This window comes from Alosa sapidissima, chromosome 19 (assembly GCF_018492685.1).
Source record: "Alosa sapidissima isolate fAloSap1 chromosome 19, fAloSap1.pri, whole genome shotgun sequence".
Classification (NCBI taxonomy): Eukaryota; Metazoa; Chordata; class Actinopteri; order Clupeiformes; family Clupeidae; genus Alosa; species Alosa sapidissima.
Window position 1 is genome coordinate 22,193,039 of NC_055975.1, and position 8,072 is coordinate 22,201,110.

General features: G+C 41.5%; 1 long non-coding RNA gene across 1 annotated transcript in view; it reads left to right on the forward strand.

Annotated features, from left to right (window-relative positions):
• Window positions 1–1,817: 1,817 nt before the first annotated feature.
• LOC121693774 overlaps window positions 1,818–8,072 on the forward strand; it is an 18,156-nt gene continuing 11,901 nt past the window's right edge. The window contains exon 1 of the long non-coding RNA XR_006025570.1: window positions 1,818–1,831. This is a non-coding gene — a long non-coding RNA (uncharacterized LOC121693774). The remainder of the gene's footprint in view (window positions 1,832–8,072) is intronic.

The following is an 8,072-nucleotide window of genomic DNA, read 5'->3' on the forward strand; positions in this document are numbered from 1 at the left end:
GTGTGTGTGTGTGTGTAGTGTGTGTGTGGGTAGGTGGGGGCAGTGTGCTGTAAGTATGTAGAGGATGTGTGTTGGAGAAGATCCTGAAGACAATGTGCTGTGTATGTGGGGTGGGGGGGGGGCAGTGTGCAGCAAGTATGTAGAGGAGGCTTACTGTAGCAAACAGTGTGCTGTATGTATGTGAAGTGATGACAGTGATGATGTAAGTGTGTGTTTTGGGGTGGGGGGTGGGCAGAAAGGCTAGGCAATCAAGGACATGGGTAGATGGAGGAGAAATCAAAAATAATAAATAAAAAGTGTGCAAAATTTGGAGAAAGTCAGATATGTGTGTGTGTGTGTGTGTGTGTGTGTGTGTGTGTGTGTGTGTGTGTGTGTGTGTGTGTGTGTGTGTGTGTTTTGACGTGTGATGAAATAAGAAAATAAATAAAAGGTCTGTAGCATAGGGAGAGGGATGTAAAAGTGCTAAAAGTCTTGTAGGTGTGTGTGGGTGTGTGTGTGGGTGTGGGCGGGGGGGTCATGAGTGCTGAGGAGTGAATGAGTGCAAAGTCAGTATAGTGTGAGTTCAGAGTTGGGAAATGTTTGAGAGTGCTGAGGAGTGAATGTGTGCAAAGTCAGTATAGTGTGAGTTCAGAGTTCGGATGGCCTGGGGATAAAAACTTCTCCTGAGTCTCTCAGTTCTGGCTTTGTGACTACATAGGCGTCTTCTTGATTTCAGCGGTAGGAATAATCCATTGTTAGGATGAGAAGAGTCCTTCAGAATCTTTTGGGCTCTTAGGAGTACTCTTCTGGAATAGATATCTTGTAGAGCAGGGAGTTGAGCATATCATATCATAATACATACATACATATGTAACCTGCACGACAGGATAATGGCCTATACTTGTGCAGGGACAGTCTATAGTCTAATATCTAGGTTCAGTGGAGATTGGTGTAGGTTTTTACTAGACCTGATTCTAGTACTCACCCCAAAGACAACACACACACTCGTGGATAAAGTTTATAATACAAATATATAGTTTATTTCACAGGTCAAAGTCATTCAATTCAGTTTAAGTTATTTCAATATCAATATTAAAAGAGATGTATTATGTTATATCTGTTTACTATTCTATTATGCTATTGTATATGTTCTATTCTAATATTCTATTTATTGTATTTATATATCCATGTACTACTTGATATTTTTGTTCTATTTAATATCTAAGTCTAATTGTATTTTCCTTTTTAAAATACTATTAATATATTATCCTAACCTTATACTATATTACCTAATGTCTTATATTTATTTTCCAGTATTATTATATACTATAAATTAAACAAAATAAAACCCAACCCAAAACAAAATGTGAGTGCACTCAAGAAAATAATAAAGAAAAGAAAAGAAATGAAAAGGGGAAATGGTTCAGTCCAACTTGTGCAAAGTGCAATGTCCAGATCCTACCACAATCACAAGGGTAAGGGGGTGTGTAGCCTAACAGGCAGTCCAAAAAGGAAGGGGCAAGTTGATGTAGATGGTGACGATGATGAATCCAAATCCAGGACGATGAGGGAAATCCAGAAGGTATCCAAGAGTTCCAGGGCAAGGCAACGGGGTTTGTTCGGGGTACAACAAAAAAACAGTCAGGATTCCAGTACCATACAAAATACAAGGGAAAAGTCTTCTTTCTTCTTTTTTTGTCACAACCCGGTCCAGAAGCCTCGTTTCCTAGCCTGTGACTTGAGATGCCTTTGCTGCTCCGGTCCAGAAGCCTCGTTTCCTAGCCTGTGACTTGAGATGCTGCTCCGGTCCAGAAGCCTCGTTTCCTAGCCTGTGACTTGAGATGCCGCTCCGGTCCGGGTTTTCCTTCTGCCTTGGCTTTTGGTTGACTGACAAGGGAGGCGTCCAATCACCTGTGTTTGCTCTGCTACACCTGCTGCCACTCTCCTCGTCAGCCATGGCTTTTAAGCCATGCCATGTGGAACACTCTTTGCCAGATCGTCACGTCTTTCAGTGTGGATTCTTGCGGTGTCTCATGTTCTTGCTGGATTTACTGTTTTTTGACCAAGGATTGTTTTTGGACTTTGTGATTTTGCCTGAACCTTTTTGGAAACCTTTGCTTGGACTTTGCTTGCTCTTTGTTACCGACCTCTGCCTGTTCTGACACGTGAGTCTTGCCTAGCCCCTTTGCTTAACTGCCTGCGGCCTACCTGTAGTGATTTCCCTAATGTGCCGAGTAATGTGCCGAAGCTTCGAAACATGGACGACAAGGAAAACACAGCGACATCTGGTGGTTTGCATAAATTATCGCAGCCACGGACTATTGAAAATAATGCCTACAACGTTCAACACAATGCCAAAGCTTTGAAATGTTCTCATTCATTACATTAAAAGTGTTGCAATAAATTTGCATTTCTGTTTGTCTCAATTCAATACGATTAGGCAACATAATGCCGTCACTCGTTATCACGTGAAGATTTGTGTGTCCGTGGAGGCGTGAAATCATGTGTTATCCCAGTCAATGATCCAATCGGTCTCCCATCCACTTAACGGCCGCAGTAGACACTACTTAGCTTCTGAACCAGGAACCACGAAGTATTATCAACCTCAACACGCTATAGACGAGAGTGAAAAGGAAACCACCAGGCGCCTAATTAAACCAAACCCTATATGGCCCGACATGTTTTGACGTTTCATGAATCAAACTTTTAATAAAAGGAAAATATTGTCAGCTATTATTGTTAAGCCTACAGTACATAGAAATTATTAGCCTGTATTGCTTTTAAATTACATGATTGAAGTTGAGACAAGGTTGCAACACAGACCCGTTTTATTGTCATTGCTCTAAATGGCAAAGCTTAGGCTAGGCTTAGGCTATTTCTTCTTTATTTCTATGTGAATGATATTATGGATTATGGACATTTTTCGGAAAGAAAAGAACGTAAATTCTCAAACAGAGAAAGCATCCTATATAAAACAGGGCTACCCACAAATTTCGCCTGACTCTTGCAATACAACACAACTCATTCCGACACTAGAGCGGGTGCCCTGGTTCGCGCAATTCAAAGCAGAGTCAGATTCCGAAGCAGTCACGTGGGTGTGTGTCCCAAACGAAGCTTCAGACGTCGCACTCACAAACCGAGGCCTCGTTTGTCATCAGTCACGTGATTTTTATGGAAACGACACAAGCCTCGAACCGGGGCTTTATCTGGCACGCCCCTTTCTGCTCGACACAAGCTCCGAAGCCTCACTTCATTGGGCACATCACTACCTACCTGTGTACCGAACTCTGCCTGTTTTTGCCACTCTGGAGATCTGCTTGAGCCCTGCCTGTACTGCTGCCTGTGCTTTTTTCGCCTACTAAGTTGACTCTGCCTACCAATGGTTTTGCCTGGCTGCCTATTTTTGTGTTCTTCAACATTAAAACCTAATTAACCTTTAATCAGCTTCTGAGTCTGCTTTTGGTTCCACAGTCCCTTACCTGGCCTCACCGGCCCTGACATTCTTTTCAAAGGGTGATCATCAAAGCTTCGTGCGGGGGAAAGAGGATCTTTATATTGTTTTCCAATGTTCGTTTTTAAGTATCCAAGTGTCCGTAGTTCCAAGTATCTATTATGATTTCAAAGTCGTCCGTATTTTAAATCTTCTCAATCTTTCTCTCCGTCTCTCATCAGACCTAGTGCTACTTCTTCATTTACCGATTGACGGTTTTCTGTTTCTGTTTTCTGTCGACGGTTTTTTAACATTTGTCTCGTGTTGTTGTTTTTTAACATTTGTCTCATGCACGCATCTAGGGGCTACCAGGGAATTATTGCGCATCATAATGGGAAGTGGCAATTCATTGGGTTACACATACATATAATAATCATATTTATGAGGAGAAAGGTTTATGACAGAGAGAACGAGGAAGAGCGTGTGTGTTGTGTGTGTGTGTGTGTCAACATGTTTGCATGTGTGAGTGTGTGCGTCACAAACTCAGATCCCTGTCACCACACAATCTCATCTCTTATCTACAGGTATGAAAACACACTTTGAACTTACAGTCTGCTGAATATGAGAGTAGAGTCGAGTCAACATGTGAGTGGGCGCTGTCAGCCAAAGATACAGCATTTCTGACTGCACTTGAGAAGATAAGGACGGCAAAGAATAGCAGAAATAGAGACCCTCTGTATATAGATAGACGTATTGGTTGGTTATGGATTTTTTTCTTCCTCTTACCTTCCTCCTTGTGAAAAGCAAAAGAAGTTGATGCAAAGGGCTGGGGTTTTTTACAGACGCAGCGGGGGCAGATCTGAGCGGTGCGATGGTGAGATCATAACACTGACAACCTACCGCGGCAGCCAAACAGCAGGGGGAAAAAACAGTCGTCAGCATCAAAACTCACACACACACACACACACTCACATGCTGAGCCTGATGCTTGCAGATTGGATCTGCAAGTTCACAGTATGTGTGTATGAGCACGCAGCAGACAAAAGTAAAATATTGCAGCCTTGTAAAATATCTCCAAAGATAGTTTTCAGGGTTAACATCCATTTAATATTTTGGGATGCATAGATGTACTGTACTGTTTTCTTTTGTTCTGAAGCAAGCCTGGGAACGGAGTGGAGGGAGGCAAAAACCCGATGAATACATCAATGGCCGAGACGTCTGGCTCAGTGTGCATTTCAGTAGACAATTGCAGGTTCTGCTGACATTCAATCTTTCTTGCAAACCTTGTGCGGTCTTCGCTGTATGTAAAACAATTTAGGCAGTCTCCCCGCTGACTATGTCTGTCCTCCAGTTTGTTGCCCACCTGGTATGGCCACACACACACACACACACACAAGATTGAAATAAAATACTTTTTAGAAGATTTTTAAAGCAATACAAGCACAATACAGTGCATCTCGATACACAGACTAATACAGAGACCAAGAATGATAATAGCCATCAGATAGCACCGCTGGCTCCTTAAAGTGACCTTAGTCCAGAGGTCCAACCAAAACTGCTGAATGTGTTGTATTGGTCCGGAAAGCAGTAGGACCTCACCGAAAAGGTCAGGCCACAGGGCCCATGGATTAATCACAGCATGCACCAGGCCACACAGTGTCTGATCAGTACCACTGGCCTCTCTCTCTCTCTCTCTCTCTCTCTCTCTCTCTCTCTCTCTCTCTCTCTCTCTCTCTCTCTCTCTCTCTCTCTCTCTCTCTACTCCACAGGGAGCTGGGAAGTTCTGCTGCAGCAGGGTTCATGGTGCCAAAAAAGTCCCCTACTCAGCAGGTACAAAAGGTGAGTAAACAGCAGGCCTGTCATCCACCAGGCTTCAGACCACCACCCCCCAAAAAAACAACCAAAACTGTGCTAGTCCTGCCAAACAAGTCCCATAGTATCCTCTGTGTGTGAAGCAGTAGTGCAGTACATAATGTATTTCTTTGGTATTTTAGAGAGTAGAGCATAGTGCAGATATGTACAGTGTGAGCTAAAACTTTTCTGTTAAAGGTCTTGAAAAGAAACATTAAATGTGTATGAGAACATCTTAAAACAGTACCTGCTTTTTAACAGTGCTGAACTTTATGTAGTCAAATAAAATTAGGTCATTAAATTCCTATGGTCCCTGTTACTTTCACGGATAACTTTTTAAAGTGTCTTTAAATGTTTCAAGGCAGAACAGCTAAGATGTCCTCACCAACCCAGATGGCAGATATCCTGAGCTATGTAAGGGTGCAGGTGTGTCAGCAGAGCTGTAGCAGAAACTTTGAATTCAAACAGTTTCTTAACAGTTAATGAGTTGAAAACGCATTGTTTGGTCACGAAAGGAACCTGTTCATGTTGCACAGAACTTTTAATGACATTTTGAGTCTGTTAAGAGGCAAAAAAGACACGTTTAGATGATGCCCCCAGACCTAGCATTGAAGCTGACTGGGAGTACTGGCCATTAGCTGCAGCTACTCCAGTTTGGTAGCACCAATTTCCAATTCGACAATACCAATACCAATTTCGATAGTATTCGGCAACGGATTTCTCCTTTAACAGAGGTAGTATAGGCCTGTCAGGTCAGTGTAAGTTTGTTCAACATACTTACATAATGTAACAGATAACATGATACAAGTACACGTGTAAGAAAATCTGATATATATTATGTCAGAAACACAGACTGTGACTAGAAATTAACTGGCTGAATAAAGTTGTTATCCTACCTACTGTCTCATTTTCAAATCTGACAAATAAAAAGAATGTTATTAACAATGCAGATTGTAGCCATAAATTAGATGCTTGTTAGATGATTTGATGATTACACTAGGCATCCAGTCATTATCAATTTGTGTGGTTTAGTGGTTTTGTCATGGATAACAGAAACAGCTTATGAGAAAAGATCCTTAATATCAAGAGCAATTCATTCGGTATTAAACAAAGAAGACTTGCTTTTCAGTTTGTATTTTGCTGTCAAAATTCATCATCTCCGACACAGGCTCACCTCATTTCTCCTCTGAAAATTATACTAACAATGTATGTATGAAAGAATTATATTATATTATATTATATTATATTATATTATATTATATTATAGTATAGTATAATAATATATAATATCATATCATATTATATCATATACGTATATATATACTCTTTTTTATCCCAATCTGTGAATAAGTGAAACACACACAGCACACAGTGAACACACAGTGAGGTGAAGCACACACTAACCTGGAGCAGTGAGCTGCCTGCTACAGCGGCGCTCGGGGAGCAGTGAGGGGTTAGGTGCCTTGCTCAAGGGCACTTCAGCCGTGGATGTGGGCATGGGAGAGGAGTGCTCAACCACTTCCCCAGCCCACATTTTTCCTACTGGGTCGGGGATCGAACCGGCAACCCTTCGGTTACAAGCCGAAGCCCTAACCAGTATTATATTATATTATATTATATTATATTATATTATATTAAAAGTGAGGTGAAGTTGTATACTCGGTGCACAGCATTAACAAGCTTGGCCTTTAGTAATGATCACCTTCCTAGCCCGCTGAGTCTGGTGACTGGGTGGATAACATGCTATTAGCATTTAGCCAGACAACTTCATAATTGCCGAACAAGCTGACAGGTTGATTATACCATTCAGGCTCAACGAAGGCCTTTTATGACGCACATTGATCATTTCTAACTGTTAATATAAATGTCTGTGAGGCTGGAGGAGCCTTTTAGAATTGTGTTTCCTGAAACATATTATTCATACCCCTGGCAAATGTTGATTTAAAGTTGATTTTCTCTTCACCAATATGTTTTTTCTGACTGAAAATGTCACTGCCCCATGCCAAAAGGTTGTAAGACAATGTGGTAGAAACATAGCCTGGAAAATCCAGACCCTGATAATCTAGAAAGATTAAGGGTCTGGCAAAGAACAATGTAATGGCCCAACTCGAGGGGCGGAAACAAGCATGCATTTAAAAATCTCACTGTACGCAATTGGATAACACTAGACCACGTTTACTCTGAATGATTTCGGACTTCAACGCAATCGGATAACACTACGACCAATGTGTACTGTCCTCCAACGTTGCAGCGCTGTCTTCATCAGTTTAACGTGTAACGTGCATCATTGCTCTTTGCCAGAGTGTCTCGCAGAGACAATTCCATTGTGCTCTCGCGAGAACTCTTGATTTCCAGGGTAGTAGAAACATGGAATCAAAAAAATAAGCGTTTTTTTAACATTTTTATGAAAAAATGACATGGCCAAAATTGTTCATACCATTTTTTAATAATAAATGGAAACATCTTTATTTGCTTTCACAGCTCTCAAAATTGTTTTTTATAATACTTACAAGCCTCTCCATGTCTCTGCAATGATTTTAGCAGCAATCCAGGTTTTGAGGCAGGAATGATTATTTGCCATCACGCCTTGTGCTCACTTTTTTGACAGATTGAGGTCTGGACTCTGGCTGGGTCACTCTAAAACGTTGACGTTGTTCTCTGTTAACCATTTCTTGCCTTGTTTGCCTGTATGTTTTGGACGCCTTTTAGAGCAGGACTCTCAGCACACTGCCTGATCTTTTCCTCCAGAATCTTTGTGTAGCCTCTTGCTTTAGTGTTACAGTTTACTTTGAGAAGGTCACCAGGTCCCCTG